The sequence below is a fragment of the Cyprinus carpio genome, chromosome B24 (genome assembly GCF_018340385.1).
Source record: "Cyprinus carpio isolate SPL01 chromosome B24, ASM1834038v1, whole genome shotgun sequence".
NCBI lineage: Eukaryota > Metazoa > Chordata > Actinopteri > Cypriniformes > Cyprinidae > Cyprinus > Cyprinus carpio.
The window spans coordinates 24,354,856-24,364,649 of record NC_056620.1 but is presented as its reverse complement, the minus strand read 5'-3'; the positions used below and the strand labels follow the sequence as shown (position 1 = coordinate 24,364,649).

General features: G+C 42.4%; 1 pseudogene; it reads right to left on the bottom strand.

The window, feature by feature from the left end:
* Positions 1–3,230: 3,230 nt before the first annotated feature.
* Positions 3,231–4,121, bottom strand: LOC122142272 (annotated as a pseudogene).
* Between the last annotated feature and the right edge of the window lie 5,673 nt (positions 4,122–9,794).

Here is a 9,794-nt window from a genome sequence, read left to right as displayed (position 1 = left end):
AGCGTTAGTATCGTTCTGCTCAACTGTGTCTGCTTGTAAACTCTGAGTTCAGCCCTCTCTCGGAAGCTTTGTGTGTTGGCGAGGCGGTTAGCTTCTGGCGGTGGTGGTTCCAGCGTCGGGAGTGGATTGCACACTTCAGGCTGCACTACCCCCTGTCGTGTTGCAGCTGGCCAATTCCCCTGTGCGCCTCAGCACTTCAAAAGGCATTTCCTAAAGAGCAAATTTCTCTAAAAGAGCTTCATGGGTGCGTCTTTGTAAAGACGATGGATGGAATCCTTATTGAAGGGATGCCGTTTCACCCGTGCGTTTCTGGAGTGCGGTGGATTTACCTGTAAGAACGCAGTCGGGTGATGGTCCGATTTGCGCTGCCTCGCGTGTCTGGGCAAACCTGCTGGAGTAGCTTTCGTGGGATGAGTCCTATTCCCACTGGGGGAAGGTGACCATCCACAGAGAGCGTACAAACCAGGCTCCGCAACCTTCAAAAAAGGCGGAGTCCCTTGCCGCTGCTGCGCGATCTGGGGCTACGTTCTGGCGGCCTGACAGGCGAGAACCACTTCCAGCAATAGCACGGGCGGTTTGAGGATTACAGTGGTGGCAGACCCCGCAGGGAACAAGCCCCTCTGGGGACCATCACTCCTCTTGCATCTCAAATCCAGTGGAGTAATCCAAGGAAGCGCTGGCGCCCTCTTCAAATGCGACAACAGCGGTATCCGGTGGGCCTCCTGACCAGATGTCGATCTCAGCCATTGGAGGGGAGAGCTGTCAGATGAAGATTCGACTCCGCTGCCGCCACTCTGGGATGGTGGCAAAGCGATGGGTGGATCCGGAGATGACAGCTATGTTTCCCAGGCCGCAGAGAGGGTAGGGCTCTTGCCGAGTGGAAATCTCCACGCGGTCCAGTGCCCTCGAGGCAGGATAGATTGTCACCAGTTTTTTGCAAGGTGGCTCACGCTGGTTCTGAGAACCTTGGTGCCTTTCTTCCTGGAAGTGCGCCATGTGAGCACCTTTTACTGCAGAGGGACCAACCAGCCGGTGGGCTCCTCCTCCCTCCACCACCCCTCGATGGCGGTGCAGTGAATGAGTATTCTGGTGATTTCCCCCCCAGTGGATGGCCAAACACCAGACCTCACTCATCCTCTCCTTCACGCAGATGGCCAGCAAGCGGGCGGGTTCGAGGCGTCCAACGAAGGCCCTACTCACGAGCACCCTCTGCCAACCTGTGGAACCAGGTGATCCTTACACCCCACACTCACACCCCTCTCCGGTCCACTCACAGAAGCCGGCCGAGTTGGGTCCCTGGTGTTCCACCTCGCTGCCCACTGCAGGTGACGGCCTACACCTAATAGGGGCTGCAGGCGGCTCGCACAGGGCACTGGAAGGGGCAGCACCCCATGGCACTTTGGTAGGGATCCCATTTTTAAGGTCGGTCACCCGATGTGGGCGTCGAGTGACCAACTGAAAGGGAACATCACCGGTTACGTATGGTAACCCTCGTTCCCTGAAGGAGGGAATGGAGGCGCGCGTCCCATCGCCATGGTTGCTGTACCACGCTGAGCGCCCGGGTCTCGACTCGACTCCTCAAGCGAAACGCTGGTATGCATTGTACCTGCTGCCTTATTATACTCACGCTGTGATCAGCGGCAGCTGGATGCACAGTAATTGCATGCCAATGTGCATTTGCTCATTTATTTTACACTTGAAGTAGATTGGTCTATCGAAGTGATATCCCAATTTAAGTCGGGTCACCGACGGTGGCATCTCCGGTTCCCTCTTTCAAGGAATGAGGGTTACCATACATAACCGAGGCGTTTCTTAGACATCCTGGCTACTTAGAAAATGATTTGCATTAAATTCTTATAAACACATCTGGAGGACATTATAGTTAGGCACATTAAATGGACATATACTGTAAGTTTAAATATGCTACTATGATTTAATGAGATCAAAGTATCCACATTTGATGAAGGTATAAATGTTGAGTTTGGGTGTTTCCTCGTTGTTGCAATCATACAGCCAACCCTGAATGACTGTATGAATGTAGACCTTTCCTGCAGGAAAATAAATATTCAAAAAGACTTTGTCTCATACCTTTAATTGAAATGGAAAATTGCCACGACAGTTTGCAACCTTTATTTATTGTAAATGTTAAAGTCCAAGTACAGTTATATATCCTAAATGGCTCATTCATTTCAAGTAAATGCATGGGTAATTTTTGCAAAATGTGTGTAAAAAATATTTTATCTACACTTATTGTATAACTGCTGTTTTCTTTGCTGTAACTTGCATGGTTTTGTAAATACATTTTCCTCCTCTTGCGAGCTTGGTCAAGCTAGTTATTTAATGGACTTTAAGAATTAATGTTAATAAATTTAAGTCATGTTATTTATGTATTATAATCTATAGAATGAAAAATGAAAGTAAACGTTTTCAGGTAATATTAATAATTATCAGTTTTACAGTAAATTAAATATTAATGAACGCAGTTACAGTGGATATAGAAATTAAACTGGGCTAAGTCTTGCGTGCTGGCGAAAATCATTGTTTTCTGTTGTTGGTGAAGTGTTGATTTGGTTTCCGATCACCAAGAGAGGTTTATGCAAGCGTCCTAAAGATGGTACGGGCCAAAACAACAACAACAAAAACAAAATCACGTGACTGAAACCATATGAATAGCAAAGTTTTCGACATTGGTGTTCAGATTAGTACAAGCACAAGGAAGGAGGGTTAAGGAAAGAGACCAGCAAAGGTTTTTTTATAGGCATTTTTTTTTTTTTTTATTAACATTTTTTTAGCAGATCGAAGTATCAGTCCGGTCAATATTTCAGAAATGTCAAGGCAATGCCAGAACTGGGCAACAGCCAACCGGTTGAAGCGCTATGACATTTGGATACAACCGCCATTACGCAATGGATAAATGTCCTTGGTGGGTTTCAACTTATTCCACTTTATATAAAGGTTCCGTTTGACTCTTAAATGGTTTGGAAATTGACACATAATTCATATGGACTATGATATGGTTCTACTGTAAATAATTCCTTTTTTTTATATTTTGGGGGGAAAAACAAGAGAAAAAACCCCATAAACGGACCATCTCTATTACAATTTTTTTTTTTTCTGGGAGTAGATAAATTCATCAAGTTTATGGGCTTCATTTTTTACAGTGTTTCTCAGTGTGTTCAGCCTCTACAATGTTTGTTTGTTGCACATTCTTTTTTTCTCAAGCTCCTTCATTAGTGTACAGATGAACCCAGGAGTTCGCTCAGATCTGTTGGTCCTGCCTCTGAGAGATTTCCTGTACTCCCTATGCGAATATACAGCGCTGGGTTCATGCAGCAATGAGAAAATGCCAGAATCCTGCAGATATATAGCAACAGCATGCAGCTGGATAATGTTCGCCAGGGATCAAAATCATAGATTGATTACTTGAGCACGATGATGATATGATAGGGCCCCCAGCATATGAAAGAAAAGCTATAACAATGCACAGCACCAGTATCACAGTCCTGCATTTCTGCCTGGTCCGACATTGACATTGAGGGTCAAAAAGAATTTTGGGTGTAACAGAAAGCAATGATTGCAAACGGGACGACGAACAGCAGAATGAGCTGTGCATTAATATACGACCTTTTCGTCCATACATTACTGGGTGCTTTTCACAAGAGTATGTGTTGATATTTGCGGCTGTTAAATCTCTCCGACAAGCAATCAAACTTATGATCCAGGCACCAATGCAGGCCACTTTTGAAAATTTGAGCCTTTGACTCCGTGTTAGCCAGTAGCTTCTGAACACAACCACAACAAAATGGTCGAGGGTCATGGCCGTGAGGAGGATAAGGCTTATTAAATGCCTGCAAAATAGGCCCGGGTCATGATCTTGCAGGCGACGTCACCAAAAACCCAATGATGAAGAAGCTCCACGCACCAGAAAGGCAATCGTCAAAGTGTGAACAGAAGGTCAAAAGAGCCAAACAAACAGAACATGAAAAGGTTGTAGCCCGTATTCAGGCCTTCGTAAGCAGGTGAGCCCACACATCGAGGAGCAGCCATTTCCAAGGATGCTGAGGCAGAGAGATTGTGGCGTAAGCACGCCCGGTAGTCATTTTATAGTTGTCGACCTCACACACGTAAAGAGATTAGCACATCATCATACACATAGAGTAATACTCATAAGAGCTGCCGGTAAAGTGATCGCTTCCATCTAGCATAAAAACTAAGTACGTTTTACCACAATGCAATTTTGATACTTGCATGACGATGTAGAAAATTTCAAAGCAAGCAAGTACAGTCAAAAAGCCATGCAGCTGTTTCATCTTGCATCTTCGTAACAGTGCATTATAGTAAAAAAGCCATGCGAACATGAAATGCCTACCCTCAAGGTCTTGGTGACTGGGTTGTATAAGGAAAATAGTCTAAGTGACAAGCGTGAACTTCTGTTATTGTTGTAATTTCGCTCTTTGCCTATGCATGCAGTTTTCATGCAGCATGTGTTTTCTGAGAAGCTTTAGAAACCTTTGGCACAGTTCCACCTATATTTATTTATTTGTTTTTATTTATAGAAATTTTAGTAACTGCCAGGTCCTTGTTGCATACAAAATTATTTCACAGATTATATTTCACTGAAATGCAGCTTTTTGTGGAGTCTTGATTCCAGATCAAATCCAGAAATCCAGGTGCTAGCTGTAGTGTAAACGTTTCCACCTGGTGTCCTTATGCTCTTTGGTCACCCACTGTAATCCTCCATCTGCTGTCCCACAGACAGACATTGTTTGTGTTTAGATTGGCATGTTACCATACTTATTTTTAAATTTTTTTTTTGATTGAATTTTGCACTAGGTACAGCATTCACATTTAGTGTATACATGGAAATATGTCTTCTGCTTGATTCATTATTTGCTTGGACTGCCAAAGTTTGATCGCTTACTTATACTAAAAAGGAATACATAAGTGCAGCAAGCAATGATTTCAGGAAAGTATTTTAAACATGACCTATAATGTAGTGATGTTTATGTTTAAGCAGATCTGCACATTGACCTTTGAACCAAGTTACTGCTTCCTTTCAAAACTCAGAAATGATTGTCAGTTGTTGTTAGCTCTACTATGATGTTCACGTGTGAATTGTTATTGTTATTCAACATGTCATCTCGTTCCATTACCATATAAGAATCTTATGGGTTTTGTTGTGGTTAGACAAGAAACTGTGTAATTTATACAAAGTTATCCGCCACATCATATTTCATGCCTCAAGGTCTGGGTTTCAGAGATGCAAGGCTTTGTGGTATTCTTCCTTTATAGATTTAGTTGAAGATGTCATTAAAAGAAAGGATGGGCTTTTTTATCCACTACTGTCTCCAGCACCAAAGGCTGGCAGACACTCTTCAGCAACAGTTCTTATTAACTACAAAACCACATGGTATGTAATATTCAAAAATGTAGCTTATCTTAGCAGGAGTCTTGTACAGGATGATTGATGCATTGCTCAAAATGCATAGCTTTGTTAAAGTACAAAACTCATCTGTATGCTTCAGTAAATTGTCCAGTAAAATGTGTATTATGACATTAATTAAAATTACAATATGATAAGTAGTAATGATAGATAGAATCGTAGAAGTATGACATATCTAGTATAAATAAATAGCAGTAAATCATGTGACCCAGAGTTGTTTATAGGGGTTACTAAAAGCAAAAAACAAAAAAACATAAAAAAACTTAGTTACTTGGTAGTAAACATTAAATAAAGACAGCATTTCTTATTGCGATGTTCCAAAACAAATAACACTGAACTAATTTTTTTTTAAATACAAACTATATGTAGTCATATTTTTAAAAGCAGAACCACAAAAATTACAAAAACAAAATTATTAAAACATTAACGCCAAAATGAACATGAAAATAGAAGTAACTACAAACTAATGAAATATATGATAATTCACGGGCCCTTACATGACATGCAAGAAAAAATAAATAAATTGTGTGCACGACGATTACTAATTCGTTCCCATCAATGTACTAAAACATGCACCACACGATGCACTATTGCGTTCCCTCAAATTTACTATTCGTTCACTTTCGATTTGCTAAATGCGACGCGTACGATTTAGGCAAATCAGGGAACCGGTTAGTAAATCGTCGCACAATTTATGCACCGAGGGATACGAATTAGTAATCATGTGCTTTAAGTACATTGAGGCAACGACTAGTAAATCCAGCATCGCGATTTAGCCTTACTGTTTTTTCCTGCACGCCGTCCCGCGGCAGGGCCGTGATAACATTATCCATTATAGTAAAAATAACACTGATGTGATGCACATATGCCTGAGACTGGCAATCAAACATGTAAACAAACACTTTGGTGGAAAGCTACAAACTAAGATTGGCTTTAGCGTGGTCAAAATTCACGCAATTCCTTTGCATGAAAAGAGAGACACATCGTCACCCACCCATCGGTAGCTGGGTTTAGAGATATTATCGGGTTAGTCCAGTCTGGCAACAGAACGCACATAATTGAAGTTAGAATAGTGAACAGTATTTATTTCTGCTTCTTTGCACATGATTAACAACATAGTCATTTGACAGGAGAATGTTAGCACTTTATTACTGCAAAGCTTTTGGTCTTCATTTGTTTAGACTCCAAAGCGTTGAATCCAGGAACAAACTCATTCACGCGTGAATTTCTCTTCCAATCCACCCTCTCACTCTCTCTCTCTGCAAAAACAAACAAACCGTCTCAAAGAAGCAGGCATACATGAAATGTCCAGCTTATTTTTTTGCATTGTTATACTGATAATACTGTGTGTTTTATGTTACAAATGGAAAAGTTTAAACTTACAAGGAAAATGGGCAAAAGGGTGTAGCTGATCTCTGCAGAAACAAGCACTATGAGAACTCCAGTCTTATTTCATATGAGTGGTAATGATTTTTTTGTTTGTCATTCACAGTGAGTGAGCGCATGGAACGAGTCCCTTCCTGAAGTCCCATCTGAACATTTATATCATCAACCACCTGTATGAACTCACTGAGTCCAGCTCTGATGTAGCATCCCGGGTCAAGATTCAAGATCCGACGCCCATCAACATAATGGCACAAGCGAAATGGAGCCCCACACATGCGCAGGAAAAGAGGAAGAATCAGTACCTACTTTACTTTAATTCGCTCCCTCTTAAATGGCGTCAAAACGCGGCATTACGATTACTATTATGCTCCCCTGATTTACTATTTCAGCGCTCACTGATTGCAATTAGCGATTAATTCGTTTCAGATTTCAATCAGCATTGATTCGGGCGTAAAATCGAGAAACTTAATGTAAATTGAGGGAACTAATACACTCAAAATGCTGGTACATTTATAACAATGGCAACGCGACAATTTATATAAATTTTTCTTTGTATGTTTCAGCGTATTGTTCCCAGATGCTGAACCGAGCAATAGGGAAAACTGCATGACTACATACATTTTTGCGTAATAATTTCTCTATTCACACAGCCTGTTAGGAGCTAAAAATACTATTAAAGTGTGATAATTAACTTGCACTAGTCTACGGATGAACGCGCGAACGCTGCACATACTAGGCGCTTCAGATCAAAGCCTCAGCGGTCTAACACCGTTCGTCAATGTCAAAATGACTGAGATGGCCAATCAAATCAAAGTAGGCGGGGTTTACTGTTGATAGAAGTGAGAACCGCAAAGCCGGGGCTTAAATAATAGAGGCCCCACTTATATCATCAGTAGCGTTCAAGCGACCAATTACTTCATTTTTTTCCTCTCATGTGCGCCAGATCGGATATGACCAGTGAACGTAAGCAGGAAAAACATGACCCGATTTTCTCAGATCGGATTCAGGGCCTCATTCATATGTGCATTAAACGAGCATCGATACGTACGGCGCAGCCATGTAAGGAGACAAATCGATATTCCCCAGTAGCGAAATGGTCATTACAAAAAAGCGGATGCCAACCGGTGGTATCGCTCACAGGGCTGGCGAGCGCATTCTAATGGGCGGCTATGTTGATGGCGCCGCATCGCAAAACATACAGCAAGTCGAACGAAAGAAACAGAGCTGGGAGAAAAAATATGCGAAAATCGCGGTGCTATTGTGGGATTTACAGGATACGCCAAGAGGATGCCAGGGATCGTATGTGGACAAATCGGCCTATTTAACGGTTTGATCAATTAAGGAAAATCAAACAGCAGAGTGGAGCACCGATTAATAGTTGCTGCCGTGACTTTCGCCATAGATATCTTCGGGCACTTTGTTTGTTTGTGAGCCACCACTCTGCGAAACAGTTCCGCTGCAAGTCATTGGCTGTCTCATGTTCATGTATGATGGGTTACAGCTTAGTATCATGCGCCGGCAAACAAAGGTTGTGAAAAGGTAATCCGGACAAAGGTAAACTGCACTTAGTTGCCACGAAAACTGAAAGCGCTAACAACCATTCATTATGCCTGAACAACGTCATGTACCGTTTGTTTAGCCACCTCCGCTTTTTTTTTTTTTTTTTTTTCCGGTTCTCATGGTTTGTCTTTCCTCGTCTTCCCCTGCTGCCAGTATTTTTCCTGTAGTCCTTAGCTCCCATCGACCCGCCGTCTCTGTAGGTGCTGGTTGTCCGTTACGCATTGTTGCTCCTTCCAGCAAACAGATATTTTCAAAACATCGCTGCTGGTAATCGCAAGTACTTTCATAAACTCCAAGAAGATATTGGCCTTTCTTTTTGCGATACTGCCAGATTTGCCGAGAACACGATTTCACACTACAATGTGCGAAATGCTAGAGTAGCTTCACACCCGCTTTAGTTAATTAAAAAGTAGTTTTTAGCACGTAATTTTTGTCGCGAGGGATAGCAATGAAAACAAATGTGAAACACCCTGCTTTTGGATGAGTAGCCCAGGAAATTTCCCCCTTTTTCAGTGTTTATCAGTTTATAAATTAATATTCAGATATTATACCACGGTCTCCGTGTCAACCCAAAGTGGTGAAAAAACAGCGTGCTAATCCATTTTTTTTTCAAAGGGCGATTATGTGTTGGCGCCATGCACCTGCGGCAGTACAACAGCGCTGGCGCAACGCTTAACAAGTGGCTGAAAGATTTTTAATTAATCGTGCTCTACATTGTACACGGCCATAGTGGGTATGTCCAAAACACTGCTATAGTCCCGAAAGTAGTGCAAAGGATACATCAGCATGCTGCCGCCGCGCAATGACGCCACGGTTTCAGCTCTACTGGAGGATACATCGCCATAGGCTGGCTGAGGACCAGGTGATACACAGTGGAGCACGCGGGAGGTTTCATGTCTTTTAAGTCTTTGGGGGCTAAGAGACAGGCAAAATTGCAGGCAAAATGCAGGTTGTTAAGCAGAAAATAAATCCGGTTTAGCATATTTCACCAGATAGTGGAGGCACGGTTTACTTTTTTCTCTGGCCAAAAGTCACATAAGCACACCATGTTGATTTTTTTTGTTGATTTTCGGGGTATTGCGGAAAGCAAAAACACTGTATTATCGCACCTGCATCCATTTAGTATTTTCGCCGCTGTTTACTTCCTTTTCCCGGCTGAACGCTCACGCTGGTAGCGTTTCGCGCGGTGAAAATGGCAAAATCGGATACGGGTCACTTCCTTTTTAAGATGATGTTACGGCCGCAAAAAATCGGAGGTGTCAGAAAATCTGATTTGGCATCAGCACCTGTGAAAGTAAGCGCAGGTAAGATGAAGCTGCAAGGTATACGTCATTATTATTCTAACCTTTAACGATACGCCATGGATAGAAATGTTAAACAACCGCAGCCATGGCATCCAGTGATG